Source organism: Rhea americana, unplaced genomic scaffold, assembly GCF_003343005.1.
Source record: "Rhea americana isolate MKP2758 unplaced genomic scaffold, rheAme1 scaffold_34, whole genome shotgun sequence".
NCBI lineage: Eukaryota > Metazoa > Chordata > Aves > Rheiformes > Rheidae > Rhea > Rhea americana.
In genome coordinates this window covers 2,096,651-2,123,542 of record NW_028186468.1, presented here as the reverse complement: position 1 = coordinate 2,123,542, position 26,892 = coordinate 2,096,651, and the positions used below count along the sequence as shown (strand labels likewise).

The 26,892-nt window shown below is 40.2% G+C and overlaps 1 protein-coding gene across 1 annotated transcript in view; it reads left to right on the top strand.

Annotated features, from left to right (window-relative positions):
- CDKN2AIP (CDKN2A interacting protein) overlaps window positions 1–26,892 on the top strand; it is a 46,481-nt gene that overhangs the window by 15,675 nt on the left and 3,914 nt on the right. The gene's annotated exons all lie outside the window — the stretch shown is intronic.

The following is a 26,892-nucleotide window of genomic DNA, read 5'->3' as shown; positions in this document are numbered from 1 at the left end:
ATGAGACCATAAGCACTCATTCAACACACCTGCATGTTGCCAGGCATCCACATGAAGGGGGCAGTCAGGACACCATGTATGAAAGCCAGGAAACAACTGGAAAAAGCATTGCCTCAGAAATAGACCAAAACCATGTAGCACCCACCAACTGTTCTGCCGTGGACAGGCCAACACCTTACTACATCTTTCTTTGGGGAGAGAAAAGGTTACTTCTGGTGACCACCTCCACAAATTATCAGCCTCTTCTCAAGGAACYAAACAAATACAACATTTTCCTGTGYTGAAGCTAATTTCTATCTCCAAAGAACACCTCTGCACACCAGGCTGCCACATAAATCCTGGTGCACARTGCAAACTGGAGTTGCAGTCAGCATTTGGTGCAAGCACCGCACGAGCCACAGCTTCCTTGGGGGGATTGAGAAAAGCCTCATCCCCCCCACCAGCACACARCCTTACCACTCTTGCACCCCTTGCTAAGCACCGCAGCTCTCGGCAGCGCTGCCCTTTCCCCCCRGCCTCCCAGCTCTCTCCAAACACGAGAAAAGGGAACAAGACCCCACGGCAGCTTACTAATGCACAGGAGCCTGCCCCCCTGCAAACTCCACACTCCCCTTCAGAGAGACAAGACCTGGGGAAACCCTACGTGTCCCCACGCAGCAGAATCCAGCAATTGTCGCTTACCAGAAGTGTAACTTCTGCCCTGCCGACCTCCTCCAGCTCTGTTTTGTCAGAAGGGCGCTCACACGGATCTCATCCTTTTCCTGCAACCAAGTACTAACTCTCTCCCCTCGGAGAGCTTTTCTTTCCCCTGCTCTCTCCTCGTAGGTCTTTCCTGCTCCTCTCAGCTGCCCTGCAGACGCACCCCACCACACACTGGTCTCACACTCCCAGGTGTAGCTAAGGGCTAATTAGGCACTTGGGCTCTGTGAAGCCTCTTCTGTGCTCATTTGGGGTTACACCTCCCATCCCTGTGGAGAAAAGAGGGCAGATGTAAGCTCCTGTTGGGCACAAAAGACATTCAGGAGCATCTGGCTGGCTCTTTACCTGGAGCAAGGCAGGAAAGAGGAATATATCATTTTCTCCCTTTATAAAGATAAATGGGAATTTAAGAAAAACATTTTGCTTTGCTTTGAGATGACCCTATACRTTTTTAAAACCTACAGGAATAAAATGTATTCTTCTGACTCCTCCAGAAAAGTAAACAGCTCAGAGTTTAGGTCATTCAGCTGAGATCAAAGAAGGTCTGTTCAAATTAAACTGATTTAAATCTCTGTCCCTTGTATTTTTTAATCACATACACATACGATAGCATTTGCAAATTTGGTTTTGACAAGGAATTCCATTTATATGGGAGAAGCTTTTGGTGAATAGGTATGTTCCTGCAGAAACCACTCAGTTAAGGAACCAGCACTTTCTCCAAACAAGGAGACACCAGCAGCTCCCTCCCCCACCAAATACAGAGATTCTTGTCTTTAATGCAGCAAAACTGAACACAAAGCAGATGCAGCAGCAGCAGTGAGCAGCTGCTCCTCACCCCAGTGTAAAAATATGCAACTGCATGGCCCAATTTTTAGTTTTTGCATGTAAAGAGAGTAACCTACACAGCCTAGTGGTTGGACCTACACAAGGGAAGAAAAGTGGGTTTCAGTCTGGCTTCTGGCAATTGCCCTATACTAATTATTCAGCAGAACTAGAACCCCTGTCTTCCCTTTCCTTTGCAAGTGCTCTCACCAACAAGTGACAATGCATATTCAACTCTTCTTGATCCAATGCATATTTAATTATTCTGTGCAAAACTTCCTAAAGGGAATTCAGTGAGAAGAAYACGAGAATGGGCTGGCAATTAGGGCATTGCCTTTCAAATTCCTGCAAGCAGTGAATGAAATGGACTTTGTGTACCTACCACCTGCATGAATACGCTAATCATTAAGCCCTCAGATAAACAAGGGGAGGGTACAGGCCATCTTGTCTTTTTACTGGCCTAAGAAAACAAATAAAAAGTTTCATTTTAAACACAAACAGCAAATATCCACAGTATCTCAAATCCTAAGCAGCCAAACATTCCCTCTAGCCTCCTTCAGGTCGGACCGCAGGAATAGGCCACTATCACCCGGAGACCCTGCCCTTCTGAAGATGCCTCTGGAGAGACTCAAGTTTTAACCAGCCACTTCTCTTTCCAGGCTGGAATCCAGTTTTCACAGTTGAGTGAGGATCAGGCACCCACATGTTGTTTTGTTAGGTACTGCTTCTGCTCTCCTAGGCCTGTAGAGTACCCCTTTCCCCGTAGCTCCCCTTTTAGGAGGTACTTGTCCCTGAGATAGCCGTTTTGTATTAAGCCTGTGCTGCTAAGTGAGCTTTAAGAATGACTGCTGGATTCATTGCCACATATGAAGGAAATACCTCATCTGTGAATGTAGATAAATACCTCATCTGACAAAATGTAGATAAATCAGAGGCGCACAYAGCTCCCCCCCCACCAGCAAGTCTGAGGTACCCCTGGGCAGGCCACATGCAGTGAGAGAACTTTATTATCAGAGAAATAGATACCTTTAGATTATGGATTCCTTCATGTGAAATTGCAGCTGAGTGTAAATTTTAACCTTACACACATAACTATCACTTAAGTCCATTTGAAGATCTAACCTTTAGTTCTTTTTTAAACAAAATTAACCACAGCAGGATTTTTTCCCCCTTTTTGCTGCTTTGCTCTTTCCCAGCTAATCTGGGAACTGAAAGACCAAAGCAGYTTGCAACAGGCCCACAAACCATAGTTTGGAAATAAAAAAAAGATAGAAAGTCAATTTGCTTAATATCCACCACAGTCAAGTGAACCCCAGACTCATTGGATGAGGGGGCATTTGTCCTTAAAGCATACTTGACAATGGGATAACACAATACTGAAACGCTCAAAGGCAAAACTGTTCTGGGATAATCTGTTTATACACATGCACAGAGTCTGCCATTCATCGYACACCCAATACAAACCACATTTCTGTGCTAGAAGACAGAAGGACTCTGGAGGTTTACTGGTCGTGAAAGACAAGTCTTTCTTGTGTCACAACTAATAAACGTATCACGATGCCATGCCCACCCTTTCAGCTGGATAATAGTGCAGGGTAAAATGAAAAAGACACCAAGATATGTCTTTAAAATAACGCAGAAAACAAATTCATAGCACAACTCCTTACTAGATACCAAAAACAGARGCTAAATGCTAGTTTCGAATCCATGCAGCAGGCTCCATGACTAACACTTGGCTCTCAATAAAGAGATTACTGTAGGATTAAGCCCTACCTTGGGAGGTACAGAAGAAACAAATCTCTAATTATCTCTCGTCTTGTACTCTGGCCATGATTTCTATTTCTCCTGGGAAAAATAAACTTTGTATTGTCTTAAATTTAATGTGTGCATTCTTTCAGTTAGTTTTAATATATACACATTTAAAGTATTAATAAGGTCATTTGTAACTTTTATTTTCTAGTCGTTATATGTACTTTTTAATAACAAAAATATTTTTGTAATTGTACCATATATACTTGTTCATGCTAAAAAGCCCTCCTTTAAATATTTTACACTAATTCCAGATCTTCCCTTTTATGTACGACCTAAACCACCATAGAAGAAGGCATTTTGGATTTGTAATCAGACACTTTACCTTTTGTTACTATTTAACTTATCTATTGACAAATATTTGCAAAGCAAACTTTCTTTGTTAATGACTGAACACTATTAAGAACAGAAATAACCTTCCTCATTTAGGGAGGAATGCCAGCCAAGGGGCAAAAAATACTATCTCATTCTTTCTCTTAGGGGCAAAGTTGAGTTGGAATTAAAAAATAACCAAGGAAAAAACACAGAAATCCTGATTCAGAAAAAGGAAATCATGGCTCCACTGAATGTAGTGATGAGGGAATGAAAGTGAAGGGCCTGCTTTCTAGTATTGTGAGAGAAAACTTACTGAGTATGTTTCTGAGGGAGAGAACAATAAATTATTGGCAGACAGGAATTTCAGTTTAAATAACTTTAGAAAAGGAAGTGAGACAATTTGGTGAAGAAGAAAGGGAAGGAAAGATGAAAAATACAAAGAAGAAAATGTATAGAAATGAGGGATATTAACAGGACATCACAGTCAGGCACAGAAGTCAGTGAGGGGAAAATATCAGAAGAGATATACAGATCGTTTAGTCAGAAGGAAAAACAGGACAAGTACGAATGTTGTAAAYGCAAAAGAAGCGAAAAATTCACTAAGCCACACTAAAAAAAATAGGAACCAGAAAAGACAAAAAACATGAACAAGAAAAAATAGGTAATCTGACATTTCCTCATTTCTATTAAACTAATTAAAATTACATACACTTTGTTTGATATAAAKTCTGGAATGCTCTACAAGATATTTTCTTTCCCTGGAAAATCAAGTATCCGAATCATAATTTTCCTARAATGTTTCTATTCTGTTAGGAAAAGTAGAACAAAATGTATTATTCTGGGTTAAACTGRGTTGATATTGTTTGCCTTCTTTGGGGTTAATCTAAAACTAATCTCTTCCTGTGTGAATTGTTGCAGAGTTTCTGGGGAGTTATTGTTCAACTACCACATTCTATTCAATGGATTATCTTTCCCAAGGAGGACTGCAGTCTCCCATYTGCCAAAACTGTTACATTATACAGTACTTGCAGGATTACAGGTTTGTCAGGGGAGATTAGTCTAAACACACATCTTGTCCAGAGATGAAAACGGGAACGAGGTGCAGAACTGTATGCTTCAYAGAGCACAGTACCAGGCCGGGCAGATGTAAGCCAACATTAAGACGAGCTCAAACAAAACAGCACAATATTTCCAGGAGTATTATACCATCTTTCCACTGTCCCATAAGCATATTTCAATGTATTTCCTTTTCAAGATGAAGGAATGCTCAAAGARCAGGATTTCACTTGTCTCTTTCTGCATGCAGATGTGATCATGGCAACCTGCAGGGGACCAACTTCAACAGCACTTGAAAGGATGTTGATACCAGTTTCTTCTTACAGTGTCCAGGGCTGCTGGGTCACTCTCTGTCCTATGCCTTGTCTCAAGCTCCCTCTTCACACTTCTACTCAATTACTTGCTCCCAGTTTGCAGTCTCATTATGTTTCTCTGTTTCCTGTCCTATCCTATCTCCTCTCCCACACCCAAAGATAGTATTTCTAATCTCCATGCTATCTCTTTATCACTGAGACCACATCTCTTTCCACATTACACCTTCTGTTCTCCTCCCCCAACATCCTTATTTACGATACACATGGTCTGCTATTAAACATAATATACTTGATTCGTTATTTCAAAGCCTGTCCAGCAGTCTTAATTCTCAAAGGGCTGCCATCTAGACCTTTTTCTTGAGCCCAGAAAACAAGTCTCTTAGCTGGTGCTAGCTCAGAGGATGGCTGAGGATCTGAGTGCTTGTAAAATATACAGTCCTTGGTGTGTGCTGGCACAAAGAAGGCATATTTATAGGTCATTAAAAAAAGACTCTGTGCCAACAAAGAGTTTCGAGCATAAAAAAGAGAAGATTTTTCAATTACATTTTGTGATGTATATGCCCAGGGTKTAACATATATGCACACATTATGRGTGTAGTAATGGCAAGAAATGTTCTCAGTTCTTGCTGACTCTTGCTGATTCCTAGGACTTGTTACAGAAGAAAATATATTTCAAAAATATAAKAAGATGGTTGGTTTGATAACAGACATTTGAGCGATACAGAAGAAATTCACTCTTACATCACAGTTCTATTGACACTAGGTTTCTTCTAGCTTTTTTAAAGACAATAACTTCATGCATTTAAGAAAATAAGTTCATATGCAAAATTAACTGGTATGTATTGCAAATTTGTAAGACATTTTAGCCTTTCCTTCTGGAATCAACTAACCTCACTGATTAGTCACACAAGAGAAAAACCTTTTCTTTTCAAAACTTCCTTTCAAAGAACATTTGTGCCTGAATTATGAGAGACCTAAAGGATGAACTAGTCAAATGTTCTCCAAAATCTGAATAAATCAGCTTTGTGTTGAGATGAGTTGGCTTCCTCCCCCACACAGGAATTTTAAAGGTGTGAGTTACTCAGTGTTCTTGTATTTTCCAACAGAAATAACAGATGTTCTCAAGCTTCTCCAAGCTGTGGCTCCAACTGTTGTGCTGAAAAAAGTCATGACCTAGTTCCTACAAACATATTAAAACTGATTTTATTTCACTTTACATTTTATTAGCCAGTTGCTCTGCCTATTTATACCATTAACCATGACTCTTTCAACAACAAAGAGACTTACCACACATTAATTGAAATCAATTTCACCACTCCAACTGGGTGCCAGTCCTTTACAAACATTGGCAAGCCTACTCAGTGAATCAGGTTTAAAGAAGTCCAGTCTTTTTATAATCTCTAGTTCTTGAGGTGTTCAGAACACCAAAATAATGGGCACAGGAACCAAAGCAGTTTGATAAGGATCAGTCCCTTTCCAATTAACAACCCAAAGCTCTAAGGGAAATCTGCCTTCTCTCTGTTTTATAAAAAAGGTATTATTAGATTCCTGCTTGAATAAAACACGTACAAATCACTGACRTCGTCAGGGAATAAAGCTCATAGACTGCTGATTCGGAATGAGCCCTGTGCAGGGTGACTTAACCTAGTTCCCAGTGGTTACTGTTACCCACTAATAGTGGGTACTATTAAAAATACCCAGCTACCATTTGCATGTACTTCTTAGTCCATCTCACATCCCCTAACGGCTAGCTTGACATGCAGTAGCACATGATGTGCATTTTCCAAACTAGGCACATACCAACTGGTCCTCTAGCGTACCTTACAGAAATGGTAACAGTTTGTACAAAAACCTTTTCCCCATGGGAGCATTCATGTGATCCTCTCTTTACCGACCTGCCAATATTCACAAAAGTTGCAGGATTTWAAGTATTTTTGGTATTTAAAAACAAATTCCTACTCAAATTCGGCTGAAATTGGTTTACAGACTCAAAATTTGTTATGGGCTGACTGACAGGCAAACAGCATGAAACAAAGCAAAATACTAGTATTGCACTAAATTAATGTGTCCCATACTAAATACATTAAAACTGTCTGATTGACAGATTATAGAATGTAATTACTATGGTGAAATCATTAACTAGGACTGTGTTAACTGTGTGGAGCTCTGTAAACAATGATTTCCTTTTAAGGCTTTTCAGTGACCTAAGAGAACGGTATCTTTCTCTTCAGGATTTATGGGCTCAAATACTGAAGAGTTTGTTAACCAAGTCAGACAAGTCTATTATAGTAGAGCCTTCTGCACTTAAAAAAGTCTCCTGTTGATAACACTAGTCATTTGTTAAAGCCATATTCATAATCCTGAGAGACTTTTTTTAAGCACAACACAAGCACTTTGTTACTRTAACAGAGATCAGATGATTATAAGCAAATAAAAGCATATTTAATTTTGTCTCTCATAGTACATTAAACAATTTTTAGTTTAATACAGTCAGGCTCAGTCAAAGAATAAGCCTGTCTCCTTACAGTAAATTACCTCAAAAAGTCAAAATATACTTCTGAAGGAAATAAAATGTTTTGACTGATGACAATAGAAGTGATTTTATACAAAATAGTTTCTTTACTGCCTTATTTCCTACATACATTGATTAGTCAGGACCACAGCTCTCCAGACATTCATAGCTTTCTAACTTACGGTTTTTGAGACTTTTTTACATACAGGAAGAAGGAGTCCTCCTTACCTGCAATCAGAGAGGTTTTGTGTATGGTTTATTCATACAGCATGTGTACGTCACTTGAATGACTTAAGTCAAAGGCCCTTTTACTATATACCTGCTAGAATCAACACGTAACATCCTGATGATTAATAGGATTTGCAGCTTGGGAAAATCAGGCCTTCCTGAATGCTAGAGTCAGRTATCCAGTAGTGATTACTGAGTGTACAACACCCTTTCTAAAAGCATACAAATTCTGAAACTCCATGATCTGTCACCTTTATTAACCACCCATGCTAGACAACTAAAGAGACATTTTATCATCATGGCTTTTTGTTCTTGAGTGCCAAAAAAACAATTTTGCTTTTTATTACATACTTTGAGAAATCATTAAGAATTGTATGTTGGCAACAAAAAAGTTCTAATTAAGACACATTCTAGCAATTGTAACTGTGTTCCCAGAGTTTTTCTACCTCAGGGCAACTTCAAGTCATTTTACAGGAATCTCTCCCACTAGGTCTTATCTAGAAATGGTAAAAGGACAGGTTGTGCAATTCACAGGACTACACTGGAATGAGTTACTGTACAGCTTTCCCATGCCTGCTCTATGTCTGCAGGAAAGGACCTTCATTAATAATAAATACAGCGAACACAAATCACATTTAACCTTTTCATGCAATATCTAGAAGCATTTCCTTGCAACCTAGATTAAATATCAAGTTCTCCTAATGGAATAGAATCACCTGAAAAGGGAAAGCTGCCTCTAGAACCATGCACAGACTATGCTCCCAAAGCCCTAGTGTGGCAGCCTTTGAATGATGGCTCCTTTGGCCTGCTCTGGACTTCTTTCCTAGGGCTCTGTTTTCTCTACTGGAAAAGCAGGTTTTGTGCTCTCAAGATTCAGTAACATCCCAAGAAAAACAACAGTTTCTTAGCAAGGACTTAAGAGCCATGACAAGTATGTTACTGCAACAGAGTTTGGCTGAGCTTGGGTTTTGGTACARGTGTCTGCAGGATTCCTTTTTGCTAAAATCAGTAGTTGCAATAAGAAAAGAAACAGTGTCATAGATAAGAAAATTCATACTTTGTTTAGCTGAGCTTAGCACTTTTTATCTCCTCTTTCCCAAACCAGAAAGCAGGAATATTGGGGGTAGGGGCCGTGACCTAACATACAATTATGTAGAAAGCCAGCTTTCATTCATTTGCCTCTCACACAGCACCTTATTTATATAGGCTGCCATACTAAATAAAACTAATGCCCTACATAAATTTTAGTGTATTACATCAACAGTCATCTTTACCAACTACATTTGTAGTCTTGCCAAAGAACAGTATTAAWGTTGTTTGACAAACATCTTTTTTCCATGAATAAAACAGGCACTTTATGGTTATGAATGAAAATGTGATATTTGAGGTTGCTAAACATTGAGGACATGTGGATTTCCCAGTTCTCTAGCTCTCAGTCCACCTCTCAGTGATGTTCCTCGTGTCTAAAAATCTAGGCTAATAACCTGTATACACACACAAAAAAAAATCTGCTCCAGTCTCATTACTTCTGATTGCTTTTCAGAGAGTATAACTTATGACAGCATATTCACCTTTTGCTAACTGCACAAGATGATAAAATCACAGAATTTATAAAAAAATAGCCATTTTATGTTAGCTTTTCATAAAACAGAATTATGCAGGACTGTATGTAACCCCATTACTGAAAACAAAAATTCTAAACCAGATATGGCCACTGTTTGTCTGGTGAGCATTGTGGGTGAACTTTAATCATGATGCTGGTGGCGGACCTGTAAAAAGATGCCACTGCGCCCCCATCACCCAACCCTGAGCGCGGTCCTCCCTGCGTTGAGACAAATGGGCTACAGTCCCTCGAGGTGCGATCTGGTAATGCTGCTAAGCCAATCTAACACTCACCCACACCAAAAGATTCAGTCCCAGTTCCCCTCTTTCTCTCTTAGACCCACAGCACATTTCTTTCAAGAATCAACAGATGTAAGCAGTTTCTGTATGGTAAATTAAACATCCTATGTTGAAGCTACTTCCTGGAAGTTAGTTACAGAGTTACAAATAAAGAAATAATTTTGTTTACTCTACTTTTATTATTAATACTGCTCTTAAAATTACAGCAAATAAAATCGCCCTCATTGTAACTTGCACTGTACAGACATAAACCAAAGAGATTGTTTTGAATTGCTTGTTATTTATTATTAGGCTCATAGATTCAAGACAAATAAGAGAAGACAAACAACGTAATATTGGTTAACATGAAAAAGTGGTTGGGGAAAAACATTTGCATAGCTATGTTCAGATTCTAACAAAYGTCAGGGCAGAGAAGAAGAGATGTTTAAAAAAGCATGGAAAGATGGGCTTGTGGGTATTTACAGGGATTTCCTGCTATATACAATCAGCAGCATGGATGAAAGCATGGAAGTATGTACACTAATGCTTTAAAAGACTGGCATCATTCATATAACAGCAGTCAGGGACTACTTCTTGAAGTTGTAGAAGACATACAGCTTGAAAAGCAAAGAGAAGTCATTTCATACAGTGAAGAAAAGGGAACCAGTGGCACTGTGCAAAGAGAGGAGTGACAGGACTGGGATAAGGAGCCAAGAAAATGACCTTTGCAGTTGCATTGAAAGAGAATGAAAGTGTTGTTAAGTGCTCTTATATACATAGCTCACAGCAGGTTGTCACTGGGGTGAGGCGGGATGGAAGGCCATGGGAGCTGGGAAAGTAAGCAAGATATAACTGAAAAAGATAAAAAGCAATAATCGGATGAAAAACAACCTTGAAAATAGACTAGAACCCCCAGATTAACAACTTGAACAGGTGGTTTGGAAGAGCACCAATGCATCCTACCATTAAGTATCCTGTAATTAAACGTAGAAAAACAAATCTGAGGCTGCAGTCTCAAAAGAAGCAGTAAAGAAGACCATAACTCAGAATGAATGCCAGTCCTGAATCACCTAAGCACACACTGAACTTCAAGTTGGAGAGTTCTTGGCAAAGTGTTGTAGTTACTGTTTTTCTTTCAGTGTCTCTGCAGCTTCCCCCTAGGGATTTAAAAACTGTAAGCAAGCAAAGATGAAGGACAGGGCTTAAGAAAAGACCTGTCTCCTGCCAGAGCTCTTGAGCACTGATTTGGGGATACAAAGAAGATATCAATCTGAATTAGCAGGCTATGTATGGATTCTCCCAGCATACTGAATCCCCCTGGGTAATATGGGCCTGGGTATAGCCTAAACAATAATCAAGTTTCTGCTTTGTCCAAAAAGTAAGCTTTCTTCTTCTATCCTATCCAGATCTTCATCTGTCAGAGAAAGGGGATCTGCTATTAGTCTTGAGGCATGAGATACTGACCAATGTGGACAGATCATACATTTAGGGGAAACTCGGGACATCTAGAGGACTATTTTTACACACTGACAGCAAAGGATAGTCTGACAGCTATGGAACTTCAGCTATGAGGTGGTAATTGYCATGTGCTCCCAACCTCTTTTCACAGTATAAAATAATCTGCAGTTGAAACTCTGCAATCTCAGAAAAGCTTATCTGTAGTTTACCCTGTGGAAATTGTGGGGAGAAGCGGAATGATGCTTCCCTGACTAATTATTTAGCTTTATCTGCCCTCCTAGAYGGATGTTTCTGGGGGAAAATCTGAAAGAAATTTCAATTTTGAAGGCTTTTATATAGTATTGCCGTATTTTTTTCTGCTTTAAAATAGTTAATCGGTTTTCTACTTATATAAATAAGTGCCCTTTGAATTGTACATCTGTAAGACATGGCCCATCATCCATAGCTTCAGAAAAAGCTGCCCTGGTATCATCCGAGCCTCCTGCTGTGCATTTGTGCACCCTGGTAGTTTGAGGACAATCTGTATCCAGCTTGGGAAGAAATGGTACCACCCTAAGGTTGCCGTATAGTGAGGAGATGTGCCACATTTCTGCTATGGCCTGAAAGGAATCAAAGACAGGATTACCCTGTGCTAGCAGCTCACAGTGCTAGCAAGATGAAATAGTCCTGTAAATCCCTTATGTCCTGCGGCCTATCCCTTGTTGGGTTTTTTCCCCTTTCCTGTTCTAGAATTAGAATCAATTTGTGTTTAGTTCTGATCTGCAAGTCTGTGAACTTCTAAATACACAGGCATCAAGTCTTGCAATCAGACAGTTCTTTATTACACTCTGTCTGGGTTGTCTGGCRGACTTTCACATGACACTGTCCTCTCAGCATAGTAATGTTTCATCTGGTGTTTGGTGGAACATTGATAGTTTTGATACCTTTGTTCATTATCTGCTAAATGCATGTATTGAGCAACATTTCTTATCTAAATGAAAGTGTATCTCTACATTTGCTTACAAATAGATTCCCTCTCATTGAATTATGGAATGGTGAAAAGTCTGTTGAAGGGATGCTTTACATTGTCTTAATTTTCTCTGTACCACTTTCAGCTACAGTATTTCTTTAAGAAAGAGAGGTTTTTTTCCCCTCAGTCTTGGCTACATTAAATTTGATCACTTTTCAGTCACTGTTTCACATTTAAATATGAAGAGAGAAAAAGAGAAAGTACCCTTCTACAAACTCATCAGAAGTTTGCCTCTTAGAGATTATTTAACTGTTTGGCAAATAGAAAACCACAAGCTTGTGCTTGTGGTATCATAAGTCAAGGCTCCAGCTTGTAAATAAAGTCTAGTAACGTGGTAACCATAAAAGATTTTATGTTGTTGCTAGCTCTCTTTTGTTTGTATAAATGATCTCCATGCAGTCACYGTAAAACCAAATCTCTGGTGCCATCTCAGAATAAGAATGCATTTGTTTTGCTACAGCATTACCTTTCGAGTTCCYGTCTGCAGTAATTAATTATAAACCATTGCTCCCAGGCCTTCTTCTCCATTACTGTTTTCTAAACAACAGTGACTGATTTTGTATATATAATGATTATTATTTCTTCCCAGGTGTATTACTTACATTTATCTATATTAAATCTCATTTCATTTTCTTCTGTCCATCTCTCAAAATTTGCCCTTAGCCCTACTCTCCAGGGAGGAGAGATCCTTACTCAGAGATGCTTTACTTGTGGGATGCATTGCTAGAAGGGTGCAGTGGGTAAAACAATTTTGTAGCTCTTCTAGACTTTTCATTTCCTCTTTTCTGCATTCCAATTCTGCTTCTTCTGATGTAGTCATTGACTCCAATTCAATCAAGAAAAAGCGTTTAAAGAGCTAGCCCATTGTCTGGCTCCTGGAACTAGTCCCATTACTGAAATTTCCTAATCATTTGTTTGGATTAAATTTCTTGTTCTCTTCTGAAACAGGCATGGGGGATGAGAGAAGAGATTAAACTACATTACACTCTATCCCAAGCCTGCAAAAAATATTTCATAAAAGTGACTTCTAAGTACTCTCACTGTCTGCTGTTTTTCTGCACCTGAAGGAAGCTGTTCAATTTCATGCCAGGACTTTCCTTTTGGCCTGTCTGGATTCAGTTGCATTTGTACTGAATTCAAGTTCAATCTTCAGCTGACAGATTTTTAGTTCTGGGCTAGCATTTGGAACAGCAACCCCAGTACTGCAGATCATCACTGATTTGCACCCCGAGCTCTCTCAAGTCTTCTATAATTCTCTGAGCGTAGCAGTGAAATGAAGGTGAACTGACAGCATCCCTTCAGGTTTCAGATAGCCTTTGASAACACCTTGTCCATGAAGTGGATTTGCCTGATTCCAGCCAGCAGCCTAACCAAACAAGGGCAATTTCCTCATACAAAGGAGAAAGCAAATCTTTTCCCTGTGTCACTTGAAATGTTCTTGAAATGCTCTACAGATGCCAACAAGTGCTTTTGCAGCTTACTCAGGGGTTTGAGAGTTCCTGCTCCCTCCCTGGCACTGGCACTAATGATCATGCAGTCCTGCAGGGAGTCAGCTCAGCAGTGATGCTAATTAATTACTGCAGACAGGAGCTCAAAATGTAACATTGTTGCAAAAATCAAATGCCTGTGCTGTTTTGTCTGCAACTGGTCTCTAATGACTACATTTAGGGAAAATCTTCAGCATAACTAAGAGCAAAATCTCTCTCAGCCCTTCTCCCTCTATCTGCTATTAAAGAAACATAGTAGTCAATAGCTGAGGGTTTGCAAATGCCACAAATTAGAAGCTGGCCAAAGTAAAATATAGGCTAAAGAAAAAATAGTTTTCAACAGCTCAACAGCAGAGTACTTTTAGGAAGGATATTGCTAGAAACATAAGACTGGAAGAGACCATCTGGGTCACTGAGTCAGTCTTTGCAAACACAAGCTGCCATTCAATAATCATTGAGTCCAGAATGATCCACAGAATATTGATTCCACATGCCTTCATACATGACAGGCCTCTTTCAACAYCTTACAATAATCTTAAGACCTAACATGAACACAAAAAGTCACATCAATAACGTGCTTCAGGGAAAGAACAAGCAAAATCATGGGCATTGTCAGTATCTGAGGATGTGAGTTCACAATCCAGCCTTTATCCTTTTCCCAGCTCTCCACATGTACCAGCACRCTACAGCAGATCAGCTTGCAGGTTTGGCTCGTATCTAACTGCATAAAATAGTGGTTCATTATAAGCCACATCAATTCCCTGAAATCAGTCAAAAGAGCTACTTTCTTTTTTGGCAAAGTTAGTTCTTGGCTGCTATGCTCCCCAGACCAACCCATTCCTCAGCTGCATGAACAGGAGGAGAGACTATGGTATTTCTRCCCAAAATCAGTACAAACTGCCATGAAACTGCTTTCCAGAGYTGAAATTTCACATTGCAGCAAAGCTGATCAAGTGGCTAGCTGCCACTGAAAGGAGCAGTGCCACACAGTCCTGCCCCACTGGTACTGCTGCTCACTAAACCATTCAGCGTGCAAGTGGTTACTCACTTTTTATGGTGGGGTTTGTTTTCTTCTAGTTTAGCTCACCATGGCCACCAGAGAAGTGGAAATGCAAGGCCCACGAGGAGGGGGGAAGCAGAACAACCTCATTTGGCATTGGCAGACTGCTAGAGCTGTCCAGCTGTACTGCAGAGCTATGCTGCATAAGCAGTTCTCCATACTCTTTGGCTGCTCATATCTGCTCCTGCACCATTTATGTGTCAGCACACATAATCATACAGCCTTGTAATAGATCAGATCAAGGGGCTGATTAGGCTGAAAAACTTTGGAGAGAAAAAGCATCATTTTTTCAGCCAAAGGAGTTCTTTGTTCCGGCTCACCTTGGAGCAGAAAAGTATTTGCCTGCATGATGGGAGGGATCATGTCAGAACAAGAAAAAGTGGATAGGCATATCAGATACAGAGTTGGAGGAACTGTTGACAAAGATTTACATCAAAATATAGCCTTGGGTCCCTGTAATAAATGAGGGTTATTCAGCATTTTTTTCAAATGATCCTGGGAGGTCCATTCCTGAGCGGGTGTTGGTGGTAAGCTGTTTCAAGCATAGAGCTGAACTARATAACTTCCAGAGTTATCCTGGAAGTCGTAACTTCCAAACAACATTTCTATGATTTTATAATTCCCTGCTATAGGAAGAAAAAGCAACACTCTAGCACTCACACCAATTTTTTTGGTATGATATGTGCTAAATGAAGTATACTAATAAGCATATTTTAAACCTGCACAAGCTAAGGAATCAACTACAATGCTTCCTTCATCTTTTTTTTTTTTTTTTTTTTTTTCCCTGCGTGTGTGTGTCCGGATTTAAGCCAGCCAGCTCTGAAATGACAACCTTTGGCTTCTGTTAAATTTCAGCTCTCCTTGGGGAAAACTCCTTCTAACTGCCTGCTATTTCCACTCTCCTGCTGCCCAGGAAAGAACAACCAGTCAGCTGCCTCAAAAGACAACCACCACTGTGCGCTCTCAGTGCTTCTTTGCCTTCCTTATTCCATCTACTCTGAACACAGCAAGAGAATAGTTCCTTTGCCTCTCCTCTTCCTAATATAGGACCACTTCTATGGGAAGGAGAGAATTTTCTCTTTACAATCCAGCTTCTTCCTTTTTATTTAGAAAATTTAGGGTGACAATTTGAATATATTATTAGGATGCACGTGTCACCTAAGTAGCAAAGACCTGGCACGGTTCCTTTAATTCATACCACACATTAGGGGCAGTGTGAACATGCATTCAGAGTACAAGCGTCACACCTCTGTAGATCTAGGGACTGTAACTACCAATCTGTCAATACATGCAATGTCTCCAGCAGACATCAGCTCTAATATATAATAATTGTTAATCTATCAACAATATTAAAAAGGCAAATAACTATTGGGAAGTGACCTTGCTCTACTGCGTGACATCAGAAAACCCAGTGCCCATGATTCAAGTAGCTTATGTAGAGTCTAGAGAAAATTCAACAGAGRTCAGCCAATAGGCTGAAAAACAATCTTAAAGATACAAAGCTTAAGATATCTTTTAAATTTACAAAGAGAAGAGTGGTGACTGGATCACTGTGCACAGATATATATCTAAGGAAAATATACTTGACAGTGGGGGGACAGTCTTGCAGACAAAAGTGTAACAAGATCTAATGACCGGAAACTAGAGTTAGACAAATTCAAGTTTGAAATAGGATGTAATTTCTTAGCAGTGGGGGTAATTAAACACTGGAAAAATTTGCCAGGGGAGCTGGTAGATTCATTGCGTGGAGTCTTTAAGGAAAAATTTGGTATTTTTCTATGTAACAAACTCTTAAAGGAGATCAGACAAGATCACTAAGGTTGCTTACAGTCTGGAAGCCATTCCATATGAGTCAATGAATCCACCCCAACAGAATGCTTGCTACACCATTTGAATTGGGGAACTGGGGCTGGGCCTATAGTATCTAATTTATAATGGCCTTTCTGGAAGAAGTAGTGCCCTTGTATTTCAGGCACAAATTTGATCTAAATATTTATAATCTGCTAGCAGCAGATGGTTTTTCTAAATAAAAAACAGAAATCAAACATTTACTGCCTATAAATATTTACGAAATTTTCATGGTTAATGTTGGCTTTTGTGTGTCTCTTTAAAAGCATTTTGCTAAGTGCYGTGACTTTAAAAGTCAGAGATATCTAGCTGTGCATGCATAAATTTTCCTGGCAGACACAGTGGAAAAAAACCTAATTGAAGGTAGCATCAAAAACGATTAAAAAAAATGCAAAAAATATCCAGCTTCATTTCCTTGACTACTTACTCTGTGTGTGCTTTTAACAATGTTATTTTTTAAAATCTATTTTCTTGCTATTGTATTTTCACTATCACTGTCAGGCCTTTAATTAAAAAAATAGGTTGATGACATTATAAAGTTTATAATGATTGCTCAAATCTTCAGGGAACTGGATCCCTCCCTGTGACATTAAACAATTTACAAAACACCAGGWAYAACCATTCCAATTGCAAGAAGCTATTAATTTTCATCATTTTCATAATTTCACAGGTGTCAAATCTTAATCCATTATGCCCAAGTATATTATGTTGCATAGTTCCTTGCTGACTTGCCAATTATTGATGGTTCACTACATTCTAATAAAACCTCTATCTCATCTGTCTATCAAATAGAAAGGAAATAACACAGAGAAGTTGCCAAAATTACTACTTGAGCTCCTTCTAAAATAGAGGAGAAGGATGTACTATTACCATCCCTCCCATAGGTCATTCTGAATGCTCTCTTGGACAACTTTTTTTATTTACTTCTTCAATTTTCCTTTTCCTTACTAATAAACACCAGCCTTCATACAATCATCAACTTGAAACTTCAACTTATTTTCAAGGAACATTACACTTATGGATATCTTAATCAGTTATTTGAGAAGACAGCAATTCTGCACTCAGTGTTTTGGGAATATACTTGCCATATAGTTACATAGATGTTGAACTTGCACTGTAATGACAATCATACTTCTAACTTGAAATACAGCTTTGTGTCAATGAAGGGGGAAGGTARGTCTTCTGATACTGGAGGAGACTAGGCTTTGTTCTTTGCCATACCGCTGTCTGCCCTCATGACCTTGGACTCAGAGTTTCTATAAAGTTATAGTAGCTGAAAAAAATTACCATCCCAGCATTTTCCCTGCTCCTCTGTTAGTTACTATCCTAATTAAGTAGTAAAACAGAACTGTTCTAAGAAGCACTTAGGTTGGATGCCCATTATGCCATTGCAGTCTGAAATACACAATTAAAAGAGCATCTTTTTACCAAGAGGGAGGTAATCCTTTGCACATAGGCAGGTCTGGCATCTGGGTGTGTCAAATGCATCTGTTATTGCAGCGAAAGCCTACAGGGGTAATGAATAAAAGGCCTTATGGGAATGACTTCTCTCTCTAGATGTTTCATGTTTCATAGAATGGTAAGGTTGGAAGGGACCTCTGGAGATCATCTAGTCCAACCCTCAGCATAGTCCATACGGGGACTGAACCCGCAACCTTGGCATTAGCAGCACCACGCACGAACCAGCTGAGCTAAACCTGCCACCCATGTTCATGTATGGCATGCGGGAGGAATCCTCAAGCAAGGTCTGAGCTGGAGGCTCACAGGCACAGTGCATCTTCATGGCCACCCTGGTGTGTCCAATCTAATTAGCACCACCTAACAACAGGGGTGAGTCTTTGGGTGAAGCAGCACTCGCATGCAAGTCTACTGCTGCTGCTTCCAGTTCTGCAAGTAACTTAGCAGGCATGCTTGCTGCTGACTTAGCCCCAYGCTCCCTTGCACAGTGCAGAGGTGCCCTCTATCTTGTTTTTTCTAAACACAGTACACAGGTAGCTTCATTTTATTGCTTCTGAGGCAATGTGAAGCTTCACTCATTGCTGGTTTTCCACACATTTTCTATTTTTCTCAACAGGAAAAAATGCTTACCATACCAAAACATTAGTATAAAAAATATTTAGGACGTAGAAGCATACCTGTCTGAAAGAATCCAAACAATGAAAACAACTAGGTGAACGGAAATCCCAAAGTCTCTATAGTCAGCTGCTCATACGAGCACTGACTCTCCACTGTCTTGTCTCTGGTGTAGTAATTTACATTTCTGTAAGACGTTACTCTGAATAATGCTATGTCCATTTGCACAAGCATGAATAATGACCCAAGATGCAAAGCAACGGAAAATGAGCTTCTGATATTTATATTTGACCTTAGGWCTCTCAGAGCATAGCTTTGAGAGTTTTTGTTTAAAATAAATAAATAAGATTCTGTAGTAGTTTTAATCTCTTTTAAATTGTCAAACAAACTGGCAGTGTGCCCATTTCAAGCAAATACATAGACAYATTAAGTGCAGTAATGAAAACCGTAATTTCTTCAGGCAGCTAATCTGGGCATTATCAGATGACAGTTTACCATATGTGTCATGGTAGAAGAAATCTTGAGAGATCTCAAGGATGCAGTGATCGCTTCAGGGAGGGTATTCCATATGTTGAGGGTGACCAAAAGGACATCATTAACATGACAATGAGAAAAGCAGGTGGAGTAGATATGGAGATGGAGAGAGAAAAGACTAGCAGGTGACAGGGAAAGGTGAAGCTGTAAAGTCCTAGTGCAACTGGGAAGGTAGCTGAGTTGATAGAGCACCTAGCTGCTGCTGAGCAAGGTGTGTATATGCGTGTGTGTCAGATAAGCACCAGTGCTGGCATAAAGAAGGTTAAAGGAACCTGTGACCAGGGGTGAGGAAGAAGGCACAGCACTACCCCTTCAGCACCAGCTAAGCTTGTCTTAGCTCTGTCATCAAAATCAGGTCATGGCTCAACAACTAGCAACACTGCTATATAAACGAGCATAAGCCACTGCTGCTCTGCAACCTCTCTTCTCTCACCACTTGTTTCTGCCCCTGAGCCAGTTCCTCAGTTGCACCAGYAGAAGCACTGCCTGATAGACCAGACTGGAGAAATAACCCAGCTGAAAAAGGTGCATCTCCTCCTCCACATTCCTTTTTAGCCAGATCAGGTTCCTAATCTGGTTTGCCACACAGTTGAACAAAACAACCGTTCCACTAAACTAGCACAGATAGCAAAGAGACAGGAGTGAATGGCTGGGAGAAGAGGCTGTCTTAGGCCAGTACTGCTGCCAGAAAAAAAGTCTTAATTGCACTCTCAGAGGACTAGAGTGCTTGTGGAGACAGAGGAATCTATGGAGATACACTAGAGAGAGAAGTACAGAAAGGAGTCATGGAATAGGCCAGCGAGATAAGTGCAAGAACAGTGTTTCAAGGGACCTTTTGACAGGTCACATCAGACACAGGTAAAAAAGCTGTCATAAGCACAATGACAGATAACAAAAGCCTAGAAAAAGATTTCTGTGATATGAACAGAGATAAGAGGAGATTTTTAAAGAAAACAAAATTCATATACATTCAGATAAACAGGTTAAGAGAGTGGAGTCAAAGATGACTCCCAGGTTACTGAGTGACAGAGAGTAATTGTGTGCCTTCCAGACAGGATCACACAGTCCCTATCCAGGAAAAAATAGAGGTCCTTGTATAGGAACTGCAGATGGCATTTCAAGTTGGGAGGTTCTCTGAAACACTATACTGTATTTCCTTAACAGGTGGAAGCTTTAATTCTCAGTGAATTCCTATGTATTTTTTTACATGAGCTTAAAAGCTAACTTAAAAATGTGTTTGCTCGTGATGATAGAAGTGGCCAACATTCACAGTATCGCCACAGAAGACAAGGACAAACTTCTACAGGCAATGCTTTACAAACCTTGATGCAAGAATTCAGAATGGGCCAAATCTGCATTTTCTAATCTTTACTTTTTCGAGGGGAGAAGGTGTATTACATTGAGAAGCCTCAAYTCTGCTTCCACTGTAATTTTAGAATCATAGAATGGTAAGGTTGGAAGGGACCTCTGAAGATCATCTACTCCAACCCTCAGCATAGCYCGTACAGGGATTAAACCCACAACCTTAGCATTAGCAGCGCCACGCTCTAACCAACTGAACTAAACCGGCTCAATTTTGCTACTGTTGAAACTCAAAACTACAGATAAGGGTATTTAAAACTGGTTTTGATGACAAATTATTATATCATGATGGAAAATGAGTCCACATTTGTCTATTTCAGTAACGGAATGAAAAAGTAAGCCATTCACACTTTTTGGAGTTATACTGAAATTCTGGAGATACTTCCATGCAATCTTGTCTCCTTCAGTGCCATCCAGTGGAATTAATGTGAAATATCACTCCTATACAGGAGGAGGATATCCAAAAATACAGCACACAAAGCAGCTCTACATTTTCAGGAGAAGCTGTTCACACCAGCTAAATTGCAGATTGTCAGGGTTATTGGTATAACAATAATGAAAAACAGAAYCATGATTTTCAATAGCAATAATTCAAATTAGATCTGACATTGTTGCCTGGAGTCTCAGAAAAGCTGCTTATATCATTTCCAAAATAGTTATTTGTGTCTGCAAAATATGTGGCACATACAAAATTCATACTGATACAGCACAGTATAAAGATTTAATAGTATCCATTTGTGTAATGCAGCTATCCCCAGCCCAAGTCAATAAAATATTAGCTACAATTTTTCTCTTCCTTCAAGGCATGAATAGTTTGAAGGAGTAGGGGTATCTCCATTTACAGGTGCTTAGAGTCCCAATAATATACATGTTTAAAACATATCTTCAAACATATCAATATTGTATTAGATGTGTGTGTCTAAACATGCATATGTGTATGTATACACATACATATACTCCAGAAAAAGTTCAGTATTTTATATCCTCATTATTTTTTTTTTTTCAGATAAGACCTTGAYCTTTTCACACTTTCCTGATCCATCTTGAATTACAATGATCTCATGCCAATATTTGCATTAAGAGTCTTAAGGCCATTTCCTTGCTTTCTCCAACTCTAGGGTAGAACAGTCTGCCAAGGGCCTAAGGCTTTCTACCTAGAAACTCTTTAAAGGTGGCCTGCAGGATGGATTTTTGCAAACAGATTCCTACTTCTTTCGTTCCTTTATAGTGCATAAAGAAGACAAGAAAACACCTTATATAAAATTAGAAAGGCAGAATATTTTCTTGGTCTTTTTTATACTAGCAAATGAAAAAACTATTGAAATGCTAATGTCTCTGTGCTCACGGAGTTTTAACCTTCTTCTCTCACTATCTCTGTTCAAATCCCAGTAGTTCCTCTGTCAATGTTCCCCTTCCCATCACAGCTAGTCCCTTTGCTCAAAGTCAAGACCTGCCTCGTTTAATTTTTCTTCTATACCAATGTGCTCTCCTTCTTCCTTGCTGTGGCTTCCAGCTCTATACTCTTATTTCTCCCAGTCCTAGTCTCCTTGCACAGTTTCTCTCCATTCTCCTTCCTCATCTAATATATGTACTTGTCCCATTGCCTTACCAGTCTGAACTCAACCTCTTTCATTTTGCCTGAGAACTCATTTCCTTGCTCACCTAATCCAGCATCTGTCCCTATTTCTTTCAGGCTTGGCTTATTCCCTGCCTCAGTATTTACTGCTTTCCTCTCTTCAGTGAGCTCCTTGTTCCCCTGCCMTTCCTATCGGACATGCTTGGGCACCAGTAAAGAGCAGGAAACAGAAACAGGTCTTTGTGATCACAGGGGATGGTGCACACACATAAAATCCTCCACATCCCCCCCACACAAAATTCAGTTTCTCCGTAACACAAATTACAAGTCTGCTTGAGGGCGTGAAGGCATTTAAGCACTTAAAGATCTCATCATTTTATTCTAGACACCACTTTCCCCCCGCCCTTGACTTTGTTCTTAGACCATGTTTGCTAAATGAGTCATCCTAAACTTCCATCCTTAATACAGAAAATTTCTAGCCAAGCAAAGGAGGTTTAGCAAAGTGGTAAGCTTTAGCTTTATAAACTCATACAATGGGAAGTAACAGACAACCCTATTGTAGGCACTGTTATCTTTCAAGGATAACATATTACTAAATGCAAAATAGTATTTTAAGCTAGTATTAAGCACACACATGTAAAGGAAACAATTAAAAATTAAGATCTTCATTTCTACCTTTAGTTGTATCCACTGCAGTTAGACAACACATTTTCCCYGGTTGTGAAGTCACAGAGGAGTGGGTGATTTTACACTCCAGCGCTGCTTATCGTAGCACGACTGTGGCGAAGGAAAAACACACGTTTACTCCAAATTTCCTTCCATTAACAGGCTTACATAGTCACTGATGCTCTTTCAGCAAATATATGTATTTTTCAATGCAAGGATTATTTTAAATGGTGGTATCTAATATATTTCCACAGTCTCAGTTAATTAGATCAGAAGGCAAATGAGCATCATCTGGCTTACTGAACAGTAGTGACTGTGTGACTACCTGAGGATCTGGCCCCCTGGAAATGCTGTTCGTCTGATTAGGTGACGTGCAACGATCCGCTCCAGTAGAACATGTGTGCTATCCTGGGAGACAAMAAAATGTATCTTCCCCTTCCTGTTTCAAACTAAATTCCTAATGAATCTAAGGCAGGGCTCTCAAGTATTTGCTTATTACTTACTGTAAGGACCAACCTATAGATGATGCTCAGAGGATTTATTGTGCCAAGGCAGTAAGATCCCACTGTTATTACCCTACTGTGGCAATAACTCTGAGCTTTATCTTCGCATGGCTGTGATGTTAAAGACACACTTCTCATATTAAGCTGAATAAAGAATATTACTATATATTAACCTTAACCGCACAGAACATAATTGAACTCAATGGGGCTACTGCCCTCTGTATTTCAGTGAGACTTGACTTTGAAGACATAATCATTCACTGGTTTACAAAGGCAGAAATAAATTTATTATAATAGCAAGTGCAGGTGCATTGCTATGATTGTAGACACTGGTATGATTCACCTTTAGATTTTAGTTATATCTTGCCAAGAGAAGCTATTATCAAGCCCCAAATGACACTAACAACACTACCATCAATACAGTATTTAGAAGTTCCTTTCCTAGTGGGAACAAAAACTTCTCTTTTATTCCAATTTTGAAAATTAAATGCACAGTATTAGCACCATAAATGAGGTGTTTAACTTCAAAATTGCCTTTCCTGGTGAGAATGAAAACACTACTTGTTTCCCTTTTTAAAATTAACAGTAGTGTTTTTCTCTCTTTTCTACTACATATACCAAGACAGAGTGTGTCTCTAGTGCTCAAAGGGCATTGCAGGCATAAATCTACTTGTGTCTATGTGCACACATGAATGACACTCAGTGCTCCAGGGCTGGGATCTAGCCCGTTTCCAGTAGTATGATTCAGCCACACAATAATACAGTAGAAAGAGTATGTCTGGAACAAACAGGTAGGGAAGAAAAAAGCTCAATTTTGGTTTTAAGTCATATTTGTACCAYGAAAAAGGTTATGTTAATGCACAAGTATTACATTCCCTCTGCCCAAAATTAACAGCACAAGGCACAGCTAGCTCAGACAACAGGAATTACTCAATATAGACAAAAACTATTGTGGGGCACACCAGAAGTGTGAAGGACTGTCCTCTGACTTTTCTCTAGCTGCCACCTATGTTTGTGTTCACTCATCTGGTCAATGAGGTAAAATGGTTCTCAGTTCATTTGTTCTCTAAAACTGGGATCCATCCAAGTGTACAGGATAGCCCCTATCACTCTCCAGAGTCTAGTCTCCCCCCCCCGCCCCATCTGCCAGCTCCCACTCTTGATTGTTGTGTAGATAATAYACCATCGGACAGTTCTTTACACACTCGGGATGGGGAGAAGTATAGCCTGCAGCTATCAGTAGCATCGCTTGACAAAGCTTCCTAAACAGTGCAGAACTATACAGAACATTTACAGAGTCACTTCCTGTCTCAGAGGCACAAACTACCATAGGACGGACAACTTCTGTATCACAACAGAAAGGCTGGTGGATTGGCAAAATCATTTCATAGGAACTGATATTTGTTATGAACATGTCCTTCCCTGGTGTAGTCTATGGTGTCAAGATTCATAAGGCCATGATAGTCAACCTGCATGGTAGCACACGCTGCCAGCTTACTAGTTTCTTGAATCTTTTCCCCTGTCTGTATCGCTCACTCCCCCAATTATAGTCCCCTCTGTAAGTGGCCCCTGCCTTCATCTCTACCATCTCTGAACTAAGAGCACAATAGAGCACACAATACAAAACCCTGAGAGAAGGCTTYCCTAACAAGAGTTCACAAGAGGCCACCCAAGCGTGGTGGCTATCTGGACTCCACTGGCATACAGACTCCTATGACATCCACCTCTATCTAATTCCACTGCCTCACTCTATGTCTCAGCCCATTCTGCTGGAGTGGAACCTGCCCAGGCCAGGGAGCTCAGCAGCACCTGGCAGCAAAGGAGGAAGCAGCTCAGCTGTCGAGGAGAAAAAGACTTTCCAGGACATGCTGTCTGCTCTGCAACCTCCGCAACATTACATAATCCAGCCACAACTACCCACATATCCAGGTTACATTCTYACTGCTGGTAGGGGCAGGTCTCACATTTGAGCTGAGCTTCCAACATCTTTGCTAGAAAGCAGACTGGTTCATTGAAGAGGGCAAACAAACAGGCTGGCAGCACAGCATCTTCCTAGGCTGCCAGTGATTGCAGGCCAGCACAGTAGTCAGGCCCAGGCCAGGCCAGGGGGAAGCAAGGTGCAGCAGGCTGATGGTGTCCATCTTCTCCATTCCCCTCCACATACGCACCTCACATCATGAAGAGAATGATGGAAATGGATTACTGGAAAAGAACTACATGCAGGACTGATAAAATCAATGTCTTGATACAAAGGGATAATACTACATTGGTGTGTGTTTCCAGTGCTGTGTTTCTAAACAAACCTATTGCTCCAAGACACCAACAGAAGAGAATGCAAACTTTCAGCCTTTTACTTTACTCTATACACAAATGCAAAAGTACAGTGAGTTTGCCAGGTCTCATCCCACTCATTACTGTTCGCTCACTCTCTATCACTTACTGTTACCACTACAAGATGTAACATTGCATGGGTTAACTAGGAAAATGAAGGCAAAGCACTTCCACTCTAACAAGGGATATTTGGGGGAAGGGGGCAATGTATTAAAAAAWTTTTTTCTGGCTTAACTTTCCAGTGAATTAATTTTGTACCACAGTGGTACTGCAAGTTATACCACTCACCTCACACTACACTGCAATTTTAAGAAATAAGATATTTAAGTCACTTGAAGARATATTCTTCCTTAAATGTAGTCTATCACATAGTCCACTTCACGATGCCATGTAGGCATTAAAAATGGAAACTAAAAGCAAACACAAACTTTTAATTTCAAGATAGGTCTCTTGGGACTGCTGTTCAGAATTCAAAATTCCCTCCTCAGTAATTAACTCTACAAGCACCATCTCGGCAGCCAGAAGCAGAGGATATTTTCCTAGTCTGTTCATTACTTTTTGAAATAGAGTTGTTCAATTGTTTTTGCATAATACTCTAGAATAAACTTATTCAAGGTAAAAACAGCCTACAGAGGTGTACAAGCCCCTCACAGCCAGCAGTCCACCTACTCAGAACCCCTCATTCATAAATGCTTCCTCCAAAATGCAACAACCCATTTCCCTGCCTAACCCATTTCCACCTTCTATCACATGCCAGGAAAGTAGAAATATGGATCTATCCCATCATCTTTGACCTCAGCAAGACTGGAACGAATCTCTAAGTGCTACTAGGAAACAAAAGCAAAAGTAGTATTTTTGTTCCAGTTTTTACTGAACAGACTAAAAACTGGATAAATGAGATGCCCATATCATCTCTTTCCCCCTAGCACCCTCAGAAGSTAAAGACAGACATAAAAAGGTTGGAAGCACAGGTACTCCACCATGGATTCAAGGGCTCGGGATGGCAGGCAAAGAGCTCTCTGGAACACACTCCTGAAAGCATGAACCTGCCCGAGTATAACAATTTGCATGCTGTATCCACACAAGCACACTGAAAAATCCCAGGCTTAAGCTCCAAAATCACCACAACAAAAAAAAAAAAAACAGGGTATATTCCTGTCTGCGCCAGGTGCGCTCAGACAGACTCCTGAAGTGAGGTGTAAGGGAGCGAAGCACTCGGCAGGACCCCAGCGCCCGGCACCGGCACCGGCGCGCAGCCCCCGCAGAGCTGCAGCCGGGCCCCCCACTGCGCCCAGCATGGCTTCGGGCCGCCGCCGCCAACCGATGCCTCACGGCCCCTGAGCGGCCGT